Source organism: Orcinus orca, chromosome 3 (assembly GCF_937001465.1).
Source record: "Orcinus orca chromosome 3, mOrcOrc1.1, whole genome shotgun sequence".
Lineage (NCBI taxonomy): Eukaryota > Metazoa > Chordata > Mammalia > Artiodactyla > Delphinidae > Orcinus > Orcinus orca.
The window spans coordinates 141709748-141734461 of record NC_064561.1 but is presented as its reverse complement, the minus strand read 5'-3'; positions in this window follow the sequence as shown (position 1 = coordinate 141734461).

Below are 24714 nucleotides of genomic sequence, written 5' to 3'. Positions count from 1 at the left end.
TGGGATGAGATTGCTGGGTCAGATACAAAACTGGTTAACGTCAAATAGGCCCATAAACTGTAAACTTTTAGGTTATTTGTTCTTTTGGACAGAAATTACTTGTACCTCTAGCAGATGAAAACCTACACATTAGCAGCTGCTTCTCTAGAGCTGTAACATAGCCCAGACCATAGACAGCCAACCCAGCTCTGAAAGAATTCATGGTATTTTCTTTTTCTTATTTTCAAGTTTCAGATACATTTTCTGATTGTACACTCAGCCTCTAGCCCCTCAAAAATTATCACGAGGAGGAAGAAGACCCCTCCTTACCTCAATCACCTCTAAAGATGCTCGAGGATCTGAAGCTTCCTTTAGTTTATCTGATTGGATTTCATTCCCAGATGAAATGATCTACAATAATAATACTTGTCATTCACTGAGGTACTAAACTATGTATTTGAGTTACATTATCTCTCTAATTTTCACAACAGCTCTTAAAGTAGTAGAACTATCCCTATTTAACAGTTGGAGAAATAGTCTCAGGGAGGTTAGATGATTTGCTCGAAGACACTCAACTAATGGCAGAACCAGGGTTCAAACATAAACATATTGTTACAAAAACAATAAATACTTAGGAAACAAATGTGAGGCTATAATGCTCGATAAGAATAGGTTGGCTTTGGGACCAACGTGACCTGAAAGTTTTTTTTACAATGCTTAAAATTTCCAGCATTAAAGTTAATCCTTTGGGTAAAGGCATTGTCTTCAGAACTCATGTCAAAAATCAAATAATACTTGATAGAAAATGAATGGGGGAGTGTGGAGAAAGCAGTGCCCTAGGGGACAGATACTGTGGCATTCTGCCCCAGAGGGAACTGGTATATCAGACTCCAGGACCTGGAACAGCAGAAGCCTTAACAGGACTGGGTTAAAATCCCAGGTGATTTTAATGTGAAGCCAGGGTAAGAACTAGTGATCGGGGACAAGAGGTTTTCAGAATGAATGACCAGGAGAGGTTGTTAAAAATTGGTAATTTCTGGGCTCCATCCCAGAGTTTCTGATTCAGTAAGTCAGGATGGGGTCTGGGAAGATGCATTTTTAACAAGTGTCTAAGGGAAGTCTAATAACACAAGTGACCGTTCAGATGGTGGCCCCTTGTCTGCCTGGCCCGTGCAGCTCTGCTGTGATAGAGGCTGCCTTTTCTCTCTCCAATCTGCCCCATCCAGCATTTGATCATTATTTATGCCTTCTTTACCCACTCTATGCAAACTTAAGAGTTATTCAAATCATCCAGGAATCTTGCTAAAACATAGATTTTGCTGCAGCAGGTCTGGGGTGGGGCCTAAGACTCTGCATTTCTAGTAAATTCGCTGGGGATGCAGATGCTGCTGGTCCTTGACCACACTTTGAGCAGCAAGGTTCTCCATGATTGATTCTTCACTTTGGCTGATCATTAGAATCATCTACAGAGATTGTATTAGTTTCCTATGGCTTCTCAAACAAACTACCACAAACTTGCCAGCTTAAAACAACATGAATTTATTCTCTTATCATTCTGGAGGGCAGAAGCCCAAAGTCAGTTTCACTGGATCAAAATGCAATTGTCTGCAGGGCTGTGTTCCTCCTGGAGGCCCAAGGGGAAAACCTGTTTCCTTGTCTTTTCCAGCTTCTAGAGGCTGTCCACATTCCTTGGCTTGTAGCCCCTTCCTCCACTTTCAAAGTCATTCCAATCTGTTTTCATTGTCATCTGGCCTTCTCTCTGCCTCTGACACTTCCTCTTACAAGGAAATTTGTGATTACATCAGATAATCCAGGATAATCTCCTCCTCTCAAAATCCTTAATTTAATCACATCCGCAAAGTCTGTTTTGCCATGCAAAATAACATTCACGGGTGCCAGGGATTAGTATGTGGACATCTTTTAGGGGTGGGGGGGCATTACTCAGCCTACCACAGAGGTTTTTAAATTTTACTTCTGAAGCTTGGGGCCCACAGTAAAGATGCTGATGTGGCTGGCCAACAGGCACATGAAAAGATGGTCAACATCACTAATTATTAGAGCATTGCAAATCAAAACTACAATGAGGTACTACCTCACACCCGTCAGAATGGCCATCGTTAAAAAAATCTACAAATAGCAAATGCTGGAGAGGGTATGGAGAAAAGGAAATCCTGCTACATTGTTGGTGGGAATGTAAACTGGTGCAGCCACTATGGAAAACAGTATAAAGGTTCCTCAAAAAACTAAACTAAAAATACAGTTGCCATATGATCCAGCAATCCCACTCCTGGGCACATACCCAGACAAAACTATAATTCAAAAAGATACATGCATGCCTATGTCATAGCAGCACTATTCACAATAGCCAAGACACAAAAACAATCTAAATGTCCATCGACAGATGAATGGCTAAAGAAGATGTGGTACATATATACAAATGGAATATTACTCAGCCATAAAAAGAATGAAATAATGCCATTTGCAGCAACATGGACGGACCTAGAGATTATTATGCTAAATGAAGTCAGAAAGAGAAAGGCAAATACCATATGATATTGCTTATATGTAGAATCTAAAATATGACACAAATGAACTTATCTACAAAACAGAAACAGACTCACAGACATAGAGAACAGATTTGTGGTTGCTAAGGGGGAGGTGGGGAGGGAGAGGGATGCACTGGGATTTTAGGATTAGCACATGCAAACTATTACATATAGAATGGATAACAACAAGGTCCTACTGTATAGCACTGGAAACTATATTCAATATCCTGTGATAAACCATAACGGAAGAGTATGAAAAAGAATGTATATGTATAACTGAATCACTTTTCTGTACAGCACAAATTAATACAACATTATAAGTCAACTATACTTCAGTAAAATAAATTTAAAAAAAAAAAAGATTCTGATGTGTTTGCTTCAGGGATATGGTTGGGGCATAGACATTACTAAAAACTCCATGGTGGCGAAGGTGACACACAGGGGACTTAAGAAACACTGCTCCAGGTGGACCAGGGCATACTGGTGCTGCATCTCCACCTCCATTTCCCACCAATTTCTCCCTGGATTTCCACTCAAAGACCCTGGCACACAAACCTGGGCCTTGCAGGAGAGGCAAGGAAGGCCTTTGCAACTAGCGACCTGGTTCCTGCCCTTTGTCCCAGGAAGTCAAAGACCAGGGCAGCAGGCATAGGGTTGACTTAGCACTTCTCCCTGAGCAGGCCTTGGATGTTGGTGAGCTTGATCTGGCATTTGTAGTATTCCCAGCCACTCCTCCACCCTTATAATTATATCCCAGATCTCACTCAGACTCCTTCAGCTAGGGTTTTAAAGCTAACTGCTTTCTTGAAGAAGCCAACTATTAAAACTTCATGGGCTTTTACAAAATATCAGTTGACAGAGGTATTATGAAAAACTGCCTGGTGTAATTAAATTACACTGCAATTGTCAACACCCATGAATCAAGCACACTGTGTGAAGTGATAGCCAGGACTGCACAGTCTGTTCCCTAGCTAGCTAACCAGGCCTGGGGCTTTCCTAATCCATCCCCAAAGCCTGGGGACCTTACCATCAGCTACGAGCTGCAAAGGCCAGCCACTTAACTAGAAGTTGACCAGCCCTGCTAGTGACTTCTGCTCTCATCTTCATCTCCTACAGGAATGCTGGCTTCCTACTACACCTTCCTGGAGGACTTCAGGAACAGCTGGACCAGGCCAGGTGTTCCATTTCTCCTTTATGACTCCGGCTACACTGATATAAACAAGCCTTGGTTTGCGACTCTCAGCATGACTACCTAAGTACCTGAGATGAGCATGGTCTTGGATGGCATCCTTGAGAATGTCCTGTCTCCTTGCTTCCTATTACCTCCAAACTTCTCTAAGAAAAGGTCTCCAGATGCTTCAAACCCCCCAATACTGCAAACTGACGTCACCATCTTTCTCCTCTGCTCCCTTGAATATCACCAATCCCATCCCTGTAGCAAAATCCAATGTCCTCTCAATCCTCACTCTCTTTAAACTCTTTTTGGTTTCATGCTGTTGACCTTTGCTCCTACTCTAAAGTTCAAATTTCATTCCCAGGTGTACATCACCTGGCTCCTGCCTACCCTTCTGTTTTTATCTCATGTCGCCTTCTTCCTCATTCTCCAGGCTCCAGTCACTCTGGCCATCTGCCATCACCTGCACCCTGCCAAGCTCTTTCCTATTTCAGTATCTTTGCCATGTTCTTCCCTCTGCCGGGAAGCTCGCCCAACTGCTCTTCCATAGCCAGGTTCCATGGCCAGCTGAAATGACACCTGCTGAAAGAGTTCTTCCCTAACCACCCTTCTGAAAGCACATGCCATCCTCTCTTAATATCCTCTATCACAGCATCCAGCTTATTTACTTCATCACTTGTATTATTTGTAATTACTGATGAGTTTCTTTGCTTACTTGATTCATCTGTCTTTGCCAGTGGATGGTAATCTCCATGAAGATAAGGACCATGTCTGTCTTGTTTATCAGTGAATCTCCAGCAACAGGAGCTGAATACATAAACTTTTGACTAATCCATCCTGTATCACTTCTCATCCCTTTGCTCTGAAGTGTTCTTGCACTGAACTAACTTCTTTTCCTTCATCTGTCTCCTCCACCACTTCTTAAGAGTTATCCTCGGCCCTCATGTCTTCTCAGGAACTTGGTTAGTTCATGAACAACCTCTCCTTCAGATCTAAGAGCTACATCTCCATCCCACTCTTCCCTAGAGCCTGCCATCCACCTTTGATGCCTGTCTTCTATTTTGTTGTGTTTGCTAGACATTTCTATCAAGATGGTCTGCTATTCCCCTAAACCAGCCTTTTCTCTTGACTTCCTTATTTCTCTTGATGCTATCTCCACCTCTTTGATCATTTAGGCTTGGAATCTCAGCATCATTTTTGACTCTGATCCTCTCCCTTCAATCAGATTAAGAGCTACAAAATAACTATCCATTTGCTTCTGCCACTGCTCTTGTTCAGACCCACACAACCTCTTCCCTGGACTACAGAAATCACCTCTTAACTGATTCCCAAGGTCAGCTTCTCCCCACTGTGATTCATCCTTCTGTCACTAGACTGACATTGATTCAGCTTCATTGTATTATGTCAGGGCCCAAACACCTTCAGTGTCTCCCTACGGACTACAAGGTAAAGTCCAAATTCCTTAACCTGACAATCAGGCCCCAAGTTACCTTTCTTTTTGGCTCTCTATTACCACCCAATCTGCAGTTTCCATGTTCTAATCAAATAGTATATCTTCCTATTCCTTGTTTTCTGAGCTCTCTCACTTCTGATTCTTTGCTTCTGCCATTTTTGCCACCTGAAATGCCCTCCTCCATCTTCACCTGACAGACTATTTCAAGGGCTACCTCCAAGGCTACCTTGTCAATATTTTTTTTTTTCTGATTCTGTCCAACAAGAGTGAATTCTTCCTCATCCTGAATGGTCTGTCTACCTCTTATGACACTTTTCTTTGAATTTTAGTATTTGTATACTTGTGTCCTTTTCAGACTATATTTAAGTTCTATGAGAATGAAAAAGAAAAACTTGTCTTAACCATCACTACTCCCCTGATGTGCATACACACATATACACACACATGCACAAAGGCATGTTAAGAGTCCTGAATAAAGACTATAAATAATGACTATGCTCAAGGTAGTCTATAGAGAACTCATTGTCACCCATGAAAGGATGAAACAAGTTTACATTACTCAGACGCCAGAGTAATGCTGTGGCTTATTCTCTGTAGAGCTTAGACTTTAATCCTAAACTAAACTGAAACAACCCATGTGATTATCCTCCCAGCTGTGATTTTACTACATCCTCCTGCCTGAATTCATGGAAAGAAATCAGTCTAGATCTAGAAGAAACCATGCCGTTTGCCCGAAAGCCTGTATGCGGAGCCATCAGTACTGACCCAGTGAGGTTGTACAGGCAGGTGTTTCTGCAACATGACATGGAGTGTTTGCCAAAGGAAGCTGAGGACTTTTCACCAGCAAAAAATGGTTCTCTCACCTCTGAGTTCATGTGGCACTTTTTATCATTCATCTTTAGGAAACCTAGTCAGGCAATGTATCAAGTAACCATTGTAAGTCCCCGGTGGTTAGCACTCACCTGACACACAGTGGCAGGTGAACTTCTCTATTCCCCTCACACCTGGGAAAGCCTAGGAAGATGTATCTTCTTCCCTACTAGTGACACCTCACAGGATACCTCCAACCACTACTGCCCACCCAGAAGCTTTGTCCAGGAACACCATAAGTCTCCTGCTTATGATGTATCATAAGTCTGCTCCACCAAAAAAGTCCCCCTCAACCTAAAGCTCCATGTGGGAGTGGTGAAAAAAGAAAGATTTAAAATCAAAGGGACCTAGTGTCGCATCCCAGCTCTGTGACCTTAGGCCTGTGGTGTCCAGTATGGCAGGCACCAGCCCCATGTGGCTATTTAAATCTAAATTAATTAAAATTAGAAAACATTAAAAATTTAGTTCCTCAGTAACACTGGCCACAATTTAGGTGTCCAGTAGCCACGTGGGGCTAGTGGTTTCCATACTGGACAGTGCAGAGATAAAATGTTCCCAACACAGCTGAAAGTTCTATTGGACAGCACTGCCGTAGACAAGTCACTTAACCTCTTTGGAGCCTCAATTTACTCATTAGTGAACAGCAAGTCAGTTGGACTAGATGGTACCTAAGGTTCTTTCCTCCTCTGAAAATTTTGGAAAGTGGAGAATCTATGCCTGCTCCCTTTAGAGCTCTAGAACATGACTGGTTTACTAGTCATTAGAATAGAAAATGGCCTGAGAAAAAGGACTACAGAAGTTTAACCACTCAATAAGCTCAGGAAAGGGAGGAAGTTGGCTTTGGCACAGTGCCATGCAGGTTCTGGCTGTGCTAAAGACACATCTGCCCCTTCCCCTGCAGCTATACTCCCCTCTCAAACCTTTCCCCAGCTTCAGAAAAAATATTCAGCTCTTTGAGCCTGCTCTCTGCTAGGAGACAGCTGGCTAATATGATCTACTAAATACCATTTCATTTTAGCATTGATGCCTAAAGGGTCCAACATCACAGCTCAGCCTGCTGTAGAGCAAGAGCACAAGGCAGGATTTAGCAGAGCTCAGAGCTAGCCCTTGACCTGTCACTGCCTGGAACCTTTGGCAAGTCACCTGCTGCGGCACAGTTTCCTCATGTGTAACATGATGTAAGTCTTGGACTCCAAGGACATCTCTGACTCCAAGATTCTAGATTGTAGCATTAGGTTTTCCAAACCAACAACAGTCCTGTGGGGAAGTTGCATTTTCAAGGTAGAAGAAGAAGTTTGCATTGGCCTTTGGAGGGACTAACTAGACTGTCCCTGGAGAGATGGGGAGGGTCTTGTGGAAGAGGGGCATTGCCCTCCTCGAAGCCTTAGGCTAGGTAGCACAGAACAATCTTCCCTGCTCTGAGTTCCCTCCTGGTGGTGAGTCACATGGCAGAAAAGGTGTGCCGGTACCTGCCTGCCATGCCTGGGAAATGCAATTCCTTATATGGCATTTGTTTTCCTGACAGGTGATATGTTCCTGGACATAAGCTCATTTTAAGTCGGTTCTTCAGGTGACTTGCGGACAATGTTTGTTTTGTTTTGTTTCACAAAATATTGCCTCAAAGGTTACAGCTTTTTCACTGGGAAGTTTCTGGACACATCCAGCTGCCACAGCTTCTAATGCCATAGAAATCACTCGGATTGAGGGACCAAAGCTAGGGTCACAAAGTCCCCTTCCCCTCCCACAAATATCCCCATGTTTTCTGAGAAGAGGGCATCATCAAGAGCAGGAGGGTAGACAACCAAAGCCCTACTGTAGCCAATGACTTAGCGTTCTGTGGCCAGGGTTGTGTGGATACAGAGCCTCACATGTGGTCTTCCCACCCTTACGTCCCTCTTCTCATGGCACATGGACTGCTGCAGCGCAGAAAGACTTGGCATCTCCATGCTGGCTGAGCAAATACAAAGATTGGATGGCATCCTGGTAGGGAGACTGGGGTAAGCATGGCCCTGGATCATGAGGGCAGTTCACTCTGCCACGGACCATACACCAGGCCTTCTGCCTGCATGGCCCCCAGCAGAGAATACTAGCCTATGTCAACTGAAGTCCAAGATGCTCCAGCCCCTGGTAATAAAGACTGTTAACCTGCTTGCCTGATCCTGGAGTTTCCCCATACCCTGTGTGAGGGCCAGTTATGTGTCAGGGCCATGATATGTGCCTTCCCACATTGTCTCTAAGCCTTACAACCACCCTGCAAGGTAGGTATTATTATCTTCCCTACTTTACAGAAGAGGAGAGTGAGGGTCAATGACTGACCCAAGGCTACCAAGCAGGCAGGTGGCTGAGCTGGGACTACAGCCAATTCTGGGAGGCTTCAATACCCACACTCTGGTTCCCCAAAGACTGGAGTCCTCCTAATAATGGATGAGTTTAAGGGGCAGCGATTGAGAAGTCTGAGGAAAAGCCTTAAGAGAGGGGATATATTAATTTCTTAGCCGCTGTAAAAAATTACCACAAACTTAGTGGCTTAAAACCACACACATTGGGACTTCCCTGGTGGCACAGTGGTTAAGAATCCGCCTGCCAATTCAGGGGAAACAGGTTCAAGCCCTGGTCTGGGAAGATCCCACATGCCTCAGAGCAAGGAAGCCTGTGTGCAGCTACTGAGCCTGCGCTCTAGAGCCCACGAGCCACAACTACTGAGCCCGCATGCCACAACTACTGAAGCCCACGCGCCTAAAGCCCATGCTCCACAACAAGAGAAGCCACCGCAATGAGAAGCCCGCGCACCGCAACAAAGAGTAGACACTGCTCGCCACAACTAGAGAAAGCCCGTGTGCAGCAACAAAGACCCAACGCGACCAAAAAAAATTAATTAATTAATTAATTTTTAAAACCCCACATATTTATTCCTTTAGAGTTCTGGAAGCCAGACGTCTGAAATCAATTTCACTCGGCTAAGGTCAAGGTGTCAGCAGAGCTGGTTCCTTCTGGAGGTTCTAGGGAAGAATCCATCTCCTTGCCTTTTCTAGTTTCTAAAGACCACCTTCATTCTTTCTTCGCATCACGCCAACCTCTTGCTTCAGTCCTCAACATCTCCTACGTCCTCCTTTGACCTTCTTGACTTCCTCTGATAAGCACCCTTGTGATTATTACATTAAGGGGGCCCTCAAATAATCCAGGATAATCTCCCCCTCTCAAAGTCCTTAACTTAATCACACTTCCAAAGTCTCTTCTGTCAGATAAGGGAACCTATTCACAGGTTCCAGGGATCAGGACGTTGGGAGGGGGAGACATTTATTCACTAACACAGAGGATTTCTCACTTCCCTTGAGAACTTGGAATAGCTCTGAGAAGTATGTTTGGGCTTCCTCCTTTACCTCTTCTCAGCTCTTCTCTCCTCCCCTTGGATACGAAGCAGGTCTGCAGAGATCCCAGGGGTCATGAGGGGGTAAGAGGAGAAGACCCCAGCTTAGAGGCTCTGGGCACATGCAGCCATGTCTCTCCTTGCCCCTTCATACCACATTTCCCCCGTGGCGGTGGTGGTAGGAGAGTGAAAGGACAATGTTATCATGGTGGCCAGAGGGTTGCTACATTGGCTTTGTCGACCTGGTGAGGCTTCTCACATGGAGGAGTCCCCCATTCTTTCCAAACTGCCTCCCACCCTGACACTCCTGCCGGGAAAAGAGCACCTATTTGCTTTAACTACTTAGTGCCCCACTGTACTTGGACAGTGTCCTGTGTCCCTTCATGATCTACACAAAGCCCTGCAAGATGAAATTCCTGCACATATTTCCCACCTCAATTCATGCCACTCCCCTCATGTGTTCTAGCCACACTGATATGGTTGACAAAAGGGAATGTTTGTGGTTTCAGCAGAACCTTTTTAATTTTTTTCCCTGGTACTGTTTGATGTCTGCAGTGGCTCAAGCAGTAAACTTATGTTAGAGTCAGGGTTTCTACAATGCATAGGCTTTCTTTGAAAACACAAACCAGCCCCCTTACAGAGTTTATATATATATATATATAAACTATACACTAATATATAAGCTAGTATCTTTAGGTCACTCAATGTTGCAGCTGGAGACCATTAGAACGGCTTCTTCCTTCAAAGACTAATATATATTTTGCAAAATTGCTTTTGCACCACTATCCAAAAAACTGTGTGTGGTCAGAGGGTGGTTAATATTATCTTCACTTTATAGATGGGAAGACAGTCTCACAAAAGAAAGTCAAATGACTTTTAAACGATAGTCCCAAGACAGAACTCAGTCTTTCTGACTCAGAGTAGACTACTTACTCCTCTCTCTGTGTGTGAGTCTTAGGGCCTTGAAGATAAATTGGTAAGGTACCTTGTAAAGGAAGAAAGCAAACAGGTCTGTAAAATGACGAGTAGCACAAATTGCCCGCTGTGAACTGGATGCTAATTGAACACAATTTAAAAAATATATCACTGCAGGGCTTAGCCTGGCTGAAGGAGGTAAAATGTCAGAGGGTGAGCGCTTCCGGGGAACTCCAGCCCACCTGGCTTACTGCTTTCTGCGCACATGTGCTCTGTACCCTTCACCCCCTTCCAGGCACTTTACCTGCTTGCCCCTCCAACTCCACACTCTGATCCAGAGGTCAGGAGGCAACAGCTGAGGCCCCTGGAAGATGGGAAGGGCAGAAAGGTACCTGAAACATCTCCTCTCCATCCCCCACCCAGTCCTCACAGCCCTTCTGCAAGTACTTGATTAACCTTGCCCAGGTAGTCTCTGGATTTTCAGTAAACTTGGGCCAGTAGCTGAATGCTATGTTTTCTGTCTGTGCTTTTCCTTGTTTCTAATGCCTAGATCATAGATGGGAGAATGGGCGCTGCTCTCTGATAGATGGGCTCCAACCCTCCCATCCTCTTGGGCCGGTCAAAAATTTTCTGAGCCTTAGTTTTCTCATCTGAACAACTGAAATAATGATGGTACCCACGTTTCAGGGATCATAAAGAGGATGAATTAAGATAATGTGTAATTCAGAGTAGTTTCTCAATAAAGTAGAGGTATCATTGAGTTCATTATGCCTGCCATCTCAAATATAGTAATACTCACTAGATAGCTGTTCAATAATTGAATGAATGATACATAAAGTCAAGATAAATCATGGCATCCACGTTGCACACATGAACCAGAGCTCTGGAACTCAAGTCCTGGCATACTACTCTCCCTTCTCAGGGATAATTTTAATCCTCAGGACCCACATATAATGGTCATTGCAGGGCAAATGTGGATTGGCAGTAATGACTCATTAAGCCTCCAGGAGGATCCAGGAGCCCTTTTCCTGACCGGGTTACAACTATTAATAGGTCTCAAACAGTATTTTTAAAATAGTTTCAAATAGAAAACACAAGTAGTAGGGATATTATTTCATTAAACTTTGTCTCCTTTTATTTACCTGTATTTATGTATATGCATGAATACAGTATACTGAATTTAATACCATATAGTTCCTAGGGTGGGTCACAATCCAAACACTTTGAGAGACACTGTTTTTAGTATGGGCGTAGCCTTGGTTGAATCTTCATAGAGCAATAGTTACTGGTGATCGTCCATTTTCATGACTTTTGGATTATGTATTTTGACAGGAGGAAATAGCAACAATGAGTGTGAATATGAGAACCCAGAGTTTGGGGAAGACATGTTCTCATGCTCCCTGCCTCAGTCATCCCATTTCTTCAGGGAGCAGATTTAATGGTATATTTTAATGAGTGAAATCACTGAGTGCTTGATGCCTGGGAGGTTAAGATCAGTGGAATATGTCAATGGCTGCTTGCTGGCAATGCCTCTGCCCTTGTGTATGGCACAGGCTGGACTTTAGGGAAAGATCACAGAACACAGTGTTCTCCTAAATTTCTTGCCCTGAAAATCATTATCTCCAACTCAGCTCCTGACATTTCCTGAGTTGTGTGGGAGCACTTGCTGTACACAGAGAAAGACTCTGAGCAGGAAAAGGAACCCTGTGGGGAGCTAAGAAACATGCAAGCATCCTTACAGGAAATCAATTACCTCTCCTAGCAATGTCAACAATCATTCCATGCAGTACCCCAATTCAGAGATAAGGACTCATGCTGGTTTGCGTTAGACAGAACCTAAGGGAATAATAATAATACCACATTTCAGGGATCATAGAGAGCACTCACTACGTTAATATGAAATACAGGGTAGGTGGTGATGAGAAATGGTGAAGGCAGCTTTCTCAGCGTAAAGCAGTATGATGCTGTGGAAAGAGCAGTGGCCCAGGAGTTAGAGTGCCTGGCCTGCAGTTCTAACTCCACCACTAACCAGCTGGGTCTCCTTGACACGCCATAACCTCTCTGGGCTTCAGCTTCCTCATCTGTGAAATGAAAGACTTAGTATAGATCATGGGGTAAAGTGAGGAGAGGGTGCAGCAACATCATTATTTAAATCAGATAACTGTTTATTCATTGAAAACCTTATAAGAAAGCCCCACCTAGATTACTCGTATGGTAGGCAGAATTCTAAGATGGGCCCCAAGATTCCCAGTCCCAGTGTACACACACTTTCTCCTAGTTATTCAATCAGATACTAACCTGAGTACTGCTGTGGAGGAATTTTGGAAATGTATTTAAGATTCCAAATCCACTGAACTCAAGATAGGGATATTATCTGGGTGGGCCTGACCTAATCATATGAGCCCTTTAAGAGTGAGTTTTTTCTGGCTGATGGTCAAAGATGACAGCAGAGATTTGAAGCACAAAAAAGATTCCACACATAATTGATGGCTTGAAGATGAAGACGACTACCTTCTTCAAGGAATGTAGGTGGTCTCTAGGAGCCAAGAGCAGCCCCTCTAACAGTCAGCAAGGAAACGGGGACTTCGATCCTAGGACTACAACGGGAGTGAACTTGGAGGTGGACTTTTCCCCAGAACCTCTGGATGAGAACTCAGCCCAACCAACACCCAGAGTCCAGCCCTGAGCAGAGAACTCAGTCATGCTATGACAGACTTCTGACCTACAGAACTGTGGGCTACTAAAACAGACGACATTTTAAGCTGCTAAATTTATGGTGATTTGTTACGCACCACAGAATACCAATACACTCCCCTCATCCTATGCTGACTGGCAAGGACCTCCGCAGAACACCATCTTCTGAGGAGCCCTTTGGAGACCTCAGAACTGGATTGTCCTGCCATCCCTCTTGGCTCCAAGTTCCTATGTTTCCCCATTCTACTTCTCCGAGAGCAGCTTTATGAAAATCATATTTGAAGCTATGAGCTATAGGAAGTCTTCATATTTTTTGGTCTAGTGACCTAGGGACTGTAAAAAAAAGAAGTGAGAATTGCTAAGCAATAACTGTGTAAACAGAGCAGGGAAATAAACATTTTCAGGTTTTGAGTAGTCTGATGAAATTGAAAACTTATTGGTACTCAGTAGAAGCAAGTTATGTATTACACCTGGGCAGGCAGCTGACTGGATGAGGTAGTTTACCTTCTTCCTAGAGCTCTGAGACTTGTCAGAGTCTCGCTTGTTCTTCTGGTCACCGAACGAGGAAGTTATAGCGAAGGTATTACATTCAGAGCAGCCAGCCCACCTAGGCCACTCACAACAAGTACAGAACGAGAAGAACTTGGCCTAGGAAACTGGTGGAGTCCATCTGTATCCGTTGGGTTGTTCCCTTTGAATGTTCTCTGACGCAAAGGAGGAAATTCACGAGTGACTCTAAATCTCACCAGTGTTCCAATGAAAACAGGAATATTGCCTGTGGAAACACTTCCTGACTCGGAAAAATAGTTATGACCTCTAAGACCCTAGTTATCCCCATCATGTCCCCGTACTCCCTTGGTGAAATTCCTTTTTCAATACGGAGAGATCACATAACAGAGTCTTAGCACTGCACTTATTTGCTGTATGTCTTAGATAAGTTGCACAACTTCTTTGAGCCTCTGTTTCCTTATCCACAGGGGTTAATAAGCGTGCCTTACTAAATAATAGTGCTTACTTCATAGAGTTCTGTTGAAAATTACACAAGATACTGTACACAAAAGATCTCGTACAATATTTAATAACGATCAATATAGTAGTAGTAGTTATATTTTTATTATCATTTGTCCTTAACAGTTTCCAAATGTAAGCTCTATTGGAATTATTTCTTCCCTTCTGGGGAAACTTAAAAATCCTGCCTCTGGCCTGGTACTTATTCCTGCAGAATTCATGGAGTACCTATATTATGGCCAGGGCTCTCCTAGTAACCAATGCCAATGACCTGCAAGAAATAACCTTTTTCTCTAGAGATTATATTTTTATATCAAAAAGATATTTAGATAATATAAGCATAATGGGATAAGTTAAAGTCCGTAACAAACTACAAACTGCTATGTAATCTTTAGTATCATTATTATTATTGATATTATTATCATTGTTTGTACTATGAGCATCAACAGAGTAACCACAGGATTAGATGTTGAATAAGTATTCTTAGAACTTAGAACGGGTAAAGTTCAATGTGAACCTGTAGAGTCAGAAAGATCCTGTGTGGGGTGGGCAGGCAAGGATAGTGCCTGAATTGCTCCTTGGAGGGGTGGGCGGAATTGGGTAGACAGAGGGAAGAACAGCTCGATAAGATCCTTGAAGTTGAGGCTGACCATAGTGTGATCAGGGTGACTGAGAGGTCTGGCATGTCAGAAACTGAAAGCTTTTGCTGGAGCATTGAAATTGAGAAGCTTCTGTAGGTAAAGGAGAGGTTGTTTTAGAAAGCTTGAGTATCACATTTGAGTGATGGGGACTTAGCATTCAAACAGTTAATAGGAAACCATTTATGTTGTATAATAAATGGAGTATGGCAGGTGGGGATTAGCATTTGATGCCTAATCTCAGGACTAAACAGCAGTATGCAGGCTGGGTGCTCTGCAGGGAGGACTGGAGGCAAGAAGTTAGCAGGAAGCTGCTCTCAATTACCTCCCTCCAGAAGTGAAGAGCTTTTCTAGGACCGCTCTTCTCAAACTACAGTGTGCACTCAACCCCCCTGGGGATTTTGTTAAAATGCAGATCATGACTGAGTGTCTGCATAGAGTATCTCCCAGGCGATGCTGATGCAACTGGTCCAGTCTGTACTACAATTTGAGTAACAAGGACCTAGACTAAAAGAGTCACAGCAGAAATGGAGAGAAAGAGGTGCATGCATCAAAGGAAGATTTGGTAGACGTTAGATGAAGTACTGATACATGCTACAACATGGATGAAACTCCAAAGCAGTGTGCTCAGTGAAAGAAGTCAGACACAAAAGAACACATACTGCATGATTCCATAATGTCCAGTAAAGGCAAATGTATAGAGACAGAAAGTAGATTAGTGGTTGCCTAGGGCAGCGTGGAAAAAGAAGTGACTGTACATGGGCATGGGGATTTTTCGGGGATGATAAAAATGTTCTAAAATTAGATAGTGGTGATAGTTCTGAAACTTTATAAATATACTAAAATTAATTGAATTGTTTCTTAAAGTAGATGAAATTGATGGTGTGCAAATAAAGCTATTAATTTTTTTTTAAGAAAGTTTCAGTAGAAGTTTGTGTTTGAAACATAGGAGATAACAGATGGGAAACAATACAAGAAAAAGCTAATATGTTATGCCTGTGCCACAGATACGCTGGCCCTTGCTCTCTCTTGATCCCTCTACCTGAAAGCAGTGAGCCTGGAGGGACTGAGATCTGAGCTCAGAGCTATCCTAGGCATTTTAGACACATGCAAAACTAGAAAAAGCCCTTTTAGTAACTCAAATCCCAGCTTGGTTATAACTACCTTCACGGCAGGGTCAATCAGGTTAGTAATCTAAACAACGTATCAAGGGAAAAGACAGAAATCATTAGAAAATAGATAATGTAATAATATAAAGACTCATCCATTAAGTTTTAAATACTTATTCTCTATTCAGACCACAGTAACATCTCTCAGATTGAAAAACTATTTATCTTTAGGTTTCTGAGCACAAAATTGCACCTAGAAATCGCATTGCTTTTTACCACAATCTATCTGTATACAGCACTAGAACCTGAAGCTTCTAGGTCAGTGTGGTCCCAGACCAGCAGCATCAGTACCATCTGAGAACTTGTTAGAGACACAACATCTTAGGCTCCACTCCAGACTTAAAGAATCAGAAACAGAGGGTGGAGCCCAGCAATCTAAGCCCTCCAGGTGATTATGTGCACGATAATGTTTAAGCAACACTGCTCTAGGTCATGCCCTATATGTATTTACCAGCCTCAGCTGGGAAATGATGTCAATTCAAAGACAAGAGCTACTGTGCTGTGAAGGCAGAAGTTATGATGGCAAATACAGTGCACAAGGGCAACCACTTGCATCTTCCCCATCTATGCCAATAACCACTAATTAATTACTGCATTTTTCACAATGAGCCTTAGTAGCAAGGGCTTTTAGTCAGTTTCCTATTCAGAAATCTGAGAGGAAACAACCTTACCAAAGTCCTGAACTAATGTGGAGTTGGGTAGAGAAGGCTGAAGTAGATGAGAAACTGTAACATGGAAGAATTTGGCAAAGAGTGAGAACCCAATACAGTATCACTGATTCCCCAAGGTTTTGGGTGGCATGGAGGAAATACAGAAGTTCCTATTCCCCAAGCTGAAGAACATATACTGAAAGACTGGTAGATCAAACATGGTCTGGAGTTCAAACAAATAAATCCACAAAGTGTCCATACTTCAAATCCAAAATTAATGGCCAAGTACCAGATGTTAACATGAGGTCCCAAAAGTCCAGGTGGGATCAGCCACATCTGATAGAAACCAATACAGGTTGCCTGTGACCAGGTGGGATAAACACAACTCAGCAGAGGTCAGAGAGGATCCTGAGGACAGCTCAGTCCAAGGACCCCTCTCCCAACTGCCATGTTCAAGAAAAATAAGCTTCCCCCTACCAGAAGAGAAGCGAAGAAGGGGAGGTAGAAGGGGGTTTCCTTGAGGAAAGAAATATGGTCCTGATAGGGAGTTTGAACTCTGATATTACCTAGTATTTACTCAAAGAAGACAATTTTAAATTGGGAGATTGGGTCATCTTTGAGACTTGTGAGCTAGACAGCAATCTTAGAACAGTTGCAGGAAATAAAGTTTAAATTTGGGGCAAGCATCTGATTTATAACTGTTCATAAAGCTTTCAAAATGTATCGATTCAGATTTTTTTTACCCTTAGGTGAGTCCCTTCTGGTTCAGCTAAAACAAGTGGGGGTAGGAGGCAGAAGCAAAGGTTGGCCCAGCCTTGGAGAGTTGACTGGCTCCAAGTTGCAACACGAGGTGCCCTTGTCCCACTTCAGAATGCTTCCCCTTCAGCCCAAAATGTTTCGACAGTTAGTGCCATTTGTTCCAGTCACATCTCACAGCCGGTAACTGGAGAAGGTGAACATGTGCTTCCAATATTCACTTTTCGTAGACTCATTAGGTCAAAGATAGTCTGGCCAAACCCTCTCATTTTACAGATGAGGAAACCAAGGTCAAAAAAGCTAAACTAAATGACTCATGAGCTGTAGACAAGGCTGGACCTGGAATCCAAATTGCTCCACCTCCCTGTCTACTGCTCTTTCTAACACACCAAGCTGTTCATAAACCAGAAGTGATCGATTCCACACATGGTAGCCATATATCAAAACCCAAAGATTCAAAGCACCCATTTATGTTTGCTTCCCTTTTTCCTGCATTTGTTTTGAGAGATGTGAAGAGTTTCCTGATGAAAAGCTATTCTGAGAGAAGCAGAGATGAAGCCTTCATGATCTATGGATGCCAAAGTTAGCTTCTTCACAGTTGTACCAGCACATTGGAGGCTGTGTGGCAGCCAAGCTGTCTTTGGTGCTGTATTAAGAGGTGTAAGTGTCTAGAATTCTGCAATTCAAAAGGACCTTCTGGATGGCAGCTGCCTCCTCTGAGTCTTTGAAGGACCACCCCGGTTTGACTGAAGGAGAACTTTGCATGTGTCATGGGGCATGACTTTCAAGGAGGGCCAGAATCCAAAGTCTTGACTGGTCCAGGAGAATGTCAACGCATCTCAGACGGGATTTGGTACACATCTTATTTCTTCCATCCCCTAAAGAATTTTGTCTTAATTTGTATGAGAAGTAACATGGAAATCAAAGCAACTACCTGGATAATTTGATCCAAACGCACATGCTTGCTTTAAGTCTCCTGGAATGACTATTCGTGAATTGACTCAACTGTGAGTGTTATCTGTTACTGTGAAATACATCTCATGGGAGCTGTGCCTGGCTCAGGGTTCAGATTTGGAAGCCTACCTGCAACTCACATACAAAGTGACAAGAACCTTGCCAGTCACTCAGAACAAAGGATCTCCCAAACCCCTTCTTTGTCAGAGACACTGAGAGAACCATCTCCTTAAGTTGCATTTTCAACACTGATTTTATTGTGGGTTGCTACTTTTATATGTTTTTAAAACTTTCTCTCCATGCATAGGGTCTCCTCCTCCATAATAATAGCTGGAAGAATAACAAACATGGATAATTTTCTCTTTTAATTCTTGGGATATGTGCCTGACTCCTACTGGCTCTAACATGAGGCAATCAAATAAATTCAATAAAGTTTACACCAAGTCTTGCTTGTTATCTGCTATTAACTATTTAATTTATGATTATTTTTGACATAGAGACAATGTGTATCTAGCTGTGGTATAAACGGTGATTCTAAAGACATCTTTGCTATCAATTAACATGTTTCACCATTTCCAGAACTTGAAGAGTTGTACAATGTTATATCTGTCTAATGGTAAAGTCTGTAGGTATTTCAACATCAAAAGTTCCTCAGCAAATGGTAATACTGCCTTGCTGATGCCTAGCATTTCAATTTCAAATTCTCAGATTGGTCTAAATAAAACTTTCAAACCTTTCTCTCCCCTGACCTATATATTCCTCCTTGTTTTCTAGAAATGAGAAGAAAAATACACACATATGCAGATCTCATCTCCTTCCTTTGTCTCTCCTACTGCTTATGCCTTTACTCTACCCATTACACTGGGTGAGCTAGTTGTCTTTACTCTCATCTTACTCCAAGTCCTTGGAAGGCACTTTGAGAAGGCTGATCTGGAGGTCACAGGGAGGCAAGCAGTATACATTTGCTCTAGAGGGCAGATTTCCTAGATACAAGTAACCTCATCTGCTCACTTGGATCATCCTTCCAAAAACACAATCAAGGTTTTGGATGGGTATTGTGGAGCAGTTGTTAGCTCACAGCCACTAGCAGATGGGCTTCCTGGCATCTTTGTGCCTGGTGGGCTGAGTCCTTGGAAGAGATAGCACCATGAAAGAGAGAAGAGAGAAGAGAGAAGAAAAACCATCCTAGGACATCAGCTCCGACCCCCCATGGTGAAGGGTTACATACCACCATCTGCACTGGTGGCAAATAAGCAGGTGCATTTTATATAAAAATACTTTCTACCAGATTTTTCATGGATGACATTATTTGCACAACTGAAGCTTTTAAAAAAATCTTGACTCTGAATGATTTTTCACACGAGAACCATATACTTACAGAATTTAGAGCTAGGAAAGATCTTGCTCTTATCTAGCTGAGCACTCTCATTTTAGCAAAATGGAAACTAAGTCCAAAAAGTTTAAGTGGTTTCCCCAAGTTCCTAGACTAGAGGAGCCACGGTTAGAACTAACTGAGCCTTATAAGCATAATTCTTTAAAAAAAACAAACAAAAAAACCCCCATTGTTTTAATTATTTGTAAAGCAATACATGTTGAGAGAGAGGCAGTATTTGATAGCACACAATAGAGGCAGTCTATCATAATGGTGTTAAAAAAAAAAGACAACAGGCCCAAATGGAATTGCTTATGCTAAGCCCCACATCACCAAATCAAGACTTAATTATAGTTTCGGCTCCCCCAGAAATGGACTCTTAAACCAGTCAACCAGGAATCACCTGATCAGCACTAGCCAGGTACTCTGAGTGATAGAGCCCTTCTATCCCCTAAAGGAAAGTAACACTGCAATAACCAACTCACTTTTGCCGAGTATAACTTCCTTGTTCCTGCTTCCTTATTTCATTTTGTACGGCTCTTTGGAGTTTTTGTCTGTCTGCTAGATTGGATGCTACCTGAAACATGAATCATTGAATAAAGCCAATAAGATCCTTTTACTGAAAAGCATCGATAGGCTTTGGGGTAAGCATATCTAATTTCAAGGCTCAGCTCTACTATGCTTTAACCATGTGTCCTTGGGGAACTTACCAGACCTCTCTTACCCTCAGTTTCCTCATCTGTAAACATTTGGCTAATAGTAGCACAGCAGACAGTTAGTAATATAACCCATCCCTTCTGATCCTGATGACAAGAGGGGACAATTCCTACTGTCCATAAGGAAGCCTGGGGCAATTTTGATGCATATCAATGCAAATTCCTTATAAATACTTTTAGTGGTAGCAATGTCTGGATGCGGGCTTGAAAATGTTTTTTCTCTGGCTCAAATCTGCTCTCACAACCCTGATTTTTTTAAGTTCTCTACCTTCTTTCTCCATATGCTCCAGGGAGGCAACGAAGTTTGAAGGCAATGAAGCCAACCATGGTGGTCCCTTTCTCCTCTCAATGGATGGCTGGCGTAGGCGTGGGCATGTGAAGCAATTGTGTGTACTGTCTTGGGAAGTGCGAGGCTTCTGGGAAAGGTTTACAACAAGAGATACATTGGGAAAGAGACAGGATGTTGCCACTTGTGGATGTGATAGGCAGTCATCTTGGGGCTATGAGGGGAGCTTGCTTAAGGACCACCTGCCATGCTGACAATGACAGAGCAAAAAGACTGAAATACCAGATCTTGAGGTTTCTGAGTTTATCATCCATGGAGCCGTTCTACCATGGAATTTCTTATAATCTAAGGTAATAAAGCTCTGTTGTTTAAGCCAGTCTTGTGTTCCTTATAGCTGAATGCATCCCAACTAGAACAGTAGTTCTTATAAGGTTATTCTGAATAGTAAATGATAAATGCAGTATGGGAAATAGCATATGATCAAGCACAAAGAAAGAAATATTACTTGTCACTATTGTGGTAGTTATTTTTATAGGAGAATATGAAGTGAAAATAAATATCTCCCACACTTCCTCATCCTATTCTCTAGTAATAAAAACTTAATAATGTCTTATGTATCCTTACATCAATTTTCTTTTTTTTGTGGTATGCGGGCCTCTCACTGTTGTGGCCTCCGGACACGCAGGCTCAGTGGCCATGGCTCACGGGCCCAGCCACTCCGCGGCATGTGGGATCTTCCCAGACCGGGGCACGAACCCGTGTCCCCTGCAGCGGCAGGCGGGCTCTCAACCACTGCACCACCAGGGAAGCCCCTTACATCAATTTTAAAAAACAAAAATAAAATACTACGTATACTGTTTTTTCAATTTCAAGAGTTTTCCTAAAAGATACGTTGATGCCCAAAGTAACTTGCCAACCCAGCTGGAAGTTACCTTTAATCCCCAAGAGTGTGTTTCACTGAATAATCTTCCAAAGATTTGGAAATATTGCCTTCTAGCTAAAAACATTCGGTTTTTCAAAAGTTTCCTTTTAAATGTAGAAAAAAAGAAAATTCTTAGAAATGGCAAAGGACATAAAGAACCAGCACAGACTGCCCTTGCGCACATTAAGGGCTAGTTCCTAAGAGCCATGGCCTGACACACTGACAGGAGATTTTTGTTGGAACCGAGTTTTACAGTATCTGTGGAAGTAGAGCGGCAGTTACGCTAATGGGACTGTGTCAATGACTGGATCTGTTTCCAAGGGCATGTCATGCTAAGTCAAAAGACCATCCAGACACATCCTGCAGCTCTTGTCCTCTAAGGACCATATGCTGTTCCCTGTGGTAACCACATGGACCACAGAAATTCAACCGAAGTTCAGGAGACCCAAGAGGAAATCACCAAGCAAAGTGGGTGAGAAGAGGCTGAATGTCAGCCAAAATCTCCTCCAGAAATGATGGGCAGTCAGGGAGCATTTCTGACTGATGAATGAGATGCAGAACAATGAGGATCCAAGATCTTTTCAGATCTCTTTCTTCCCTTGGAATTTGTAATAACTATTCCTTCTGAGCTCTATGGGCCATGGAAGCATAAAAATGCTTATCCACTGACAGGAGTAAGGGAAGTGATTAAAAATTCCCCAAAAGTTCAAACCTGTCCAGAAACTTCCTGTTTCTAAAATATGGTTGGGGAAGCACTTCTTGACACTTTAATGGGGGGAAAATCTGCTATTTGGGTAGAAACGTGGTGTAGTGTGACTTTGGAGTTAAGCCAAAGGTTCTCACCCCAGCTGCATTTTAGAATCATACAAGAAGGTTTGTTTAAATGCTGACACCAGAACCCTACCCCAGGCTACCAATTAAATCAGGATCTGTGGGACTGGGGTTTAGGCATATGTAAGTAGGTAGGTATTTAAGCATGTGTACATGAGTTTTCTAAGTTTCCCAACTGAGTCCAGGGGTGAGAATTTACTGAGTTAGGCCTGGAATTAAATCCTGGCTCCCCACCTTCTAAACTATGTGACCATAGACACATTATTTCCTCTCTAGGCCTCAGTTTCCTCATTTGTAAAGTGGGGATTACAATAGTATGATAGATTAAATAATGCATGTAAAGGACTTAGCCTAAAACTCGATAGGCCACATCAGGTTCATCCTCTCTATACGGGACTGTCACTGCATCCCCCTGCAGAGTGAGGTCTGCACTAGCAGAAAGAACCAGTAGGTGCAGCAAGTGCTGGGAGAGTTCATTAAGAAAAGAAAGCGCCACTTTCTCTTATCTGGCCCATCTGCTGAGCTTGTGAATTCCTGCAAGAAGGCAAGTGTCTTGAAATTGCCACTTAAAATGAGTGCATTAAAAAGGATTCCACAATGAGGCCAAAAAATCCTTCTCCACCTCTTCTCTCCACTGGCAGTCAAACGGGAAGATGATGAAAAGGCGACCACGCCCTGCTGTGGACATTGGCCAACCTGTTACAAACGTTCACAGGCAGTAAACAACCATCGTGTTGACCCCGACACAAAAGATGCAGAAAAGCAAGGACCAGTATTCACCTGACACCAAGCATGACCAGCGAGGCTCCACTGAAAACAGGCCAGGATTTCCATAAGATTACAACTCTGTATGTTGTCGCCACCACTATACTTAGGATCCCTGGATCTGGGGACTGTATTTTTAAACACTAGCTACCACTTATTGAATGCCTTCCAAGTACTAGGCGTGCATATATATATAATTTATCTCATTTAATATTTATAATATTTAAGGGAGGCAATGCTATCCCCCACTGTGAAGAGGAGAAACCTAAGGCTTAGGAAGAGGAAAATCTTGCCAAATTCACGTAAATTAAGAGGATGACCAGATTTGAACCCAAGTCTGTGTCTGGCTCTAAAGATTTTATATCTCAGGGCTAAAAAATTGTCTGGCATATGGTACACCTTAATGTTTGATGAATGAAGCAAGTTGTTTTTTCCCAGAAGAAAAGCAAAAGAACTCAATGTCAGCATCAATATCATCTTCATAATCTCTACCAGCCTTTAGTGATTTCTTCTGAACCACACTCAGGAATAAACCCACCTAAGGGCAGCAGAGGTCTCCCCAAGTTTGCTATGGATTTTTTTAATCAACCTGAAAAAAACTAAGCTTAGTGACTCATAATTTTGTTTGAAACATGAAGGTGAAACTAATACATGTGTACCTGTCTTATCTCCCCAACTTGACTGTAAGCCCCCAAAAACAGAATTAGGCATAATACATCATACATTATCCCATAAGCCTAAGAAGAAATACATGTCATACTTGAGAAATGCTCAAGGGCTGTCTAAAATCCTACTGTGAACTCGGCCTCCTCTCAACATTTTTATCCATGTGGAATAAAATTAGAATGAACACTCAGGATAGACTAGAAGGGGAGAAGAAGTCACAAATGGCAGCATGAGGTGTGGATGTAAAAGGGCAGAGCAGCCCTCCCTGCCTCTAAGCTGTGATGGTGGTGGAAATCTTAATTAATTCCATGTCTAAATGTCTACTCATCTCCAGCACACCTCACAGACCCCGCACCTTCTCATTTGCTGTCTCCAAAAGTACACCTTTGGTTAAGTACGTTCTACAATAGTGGGAGGGACAGGAAAAGGAAGCAGGCTATAGTCCACGAACACAGACAAACTTGGAAGCATTGGATCACAGGAAATTTAAACTTAAAGCTCCTTATAAAGTACAGAGTTAAGCCTCTCAGTTTCACAGACAAATGAACTAAGACGTCACATCAAGAATTGATGGCCATACAACCAACTAGTGCCAAGGCGAGAACTTGAGCCCTGGCTCCTGGCTCCCAATCCTCTGCTGTTTTGACTTCCCTAGGCTGCCTCTTTAAAGAATCAGTAAGGGAAGAGCCTACAGGCTGCCTGGGAAAAGTCGGGAGGCTGCCCAGAAGTTGGGTTGGTGAGGGCAGTGCGGACAAAGAAGCCAAGCACAGGCTTGCCTAAGATACTACACAAGTGGGTCCAGTCTGGCCCTCCTGGGGCCATGATTTCCCCTGCACACACAGTCAGAGCAAGGGCCATTCAACTGCTCACTTCAAGCAGAGGTATTTGTGACCATGTGACCTTGGCTTTGTTAGCTACTGCAAGGATGCAGTAAGCTGACCAATCACAGTCACGAAAACCTAAGAATTCAAGTTTTCAGAAAT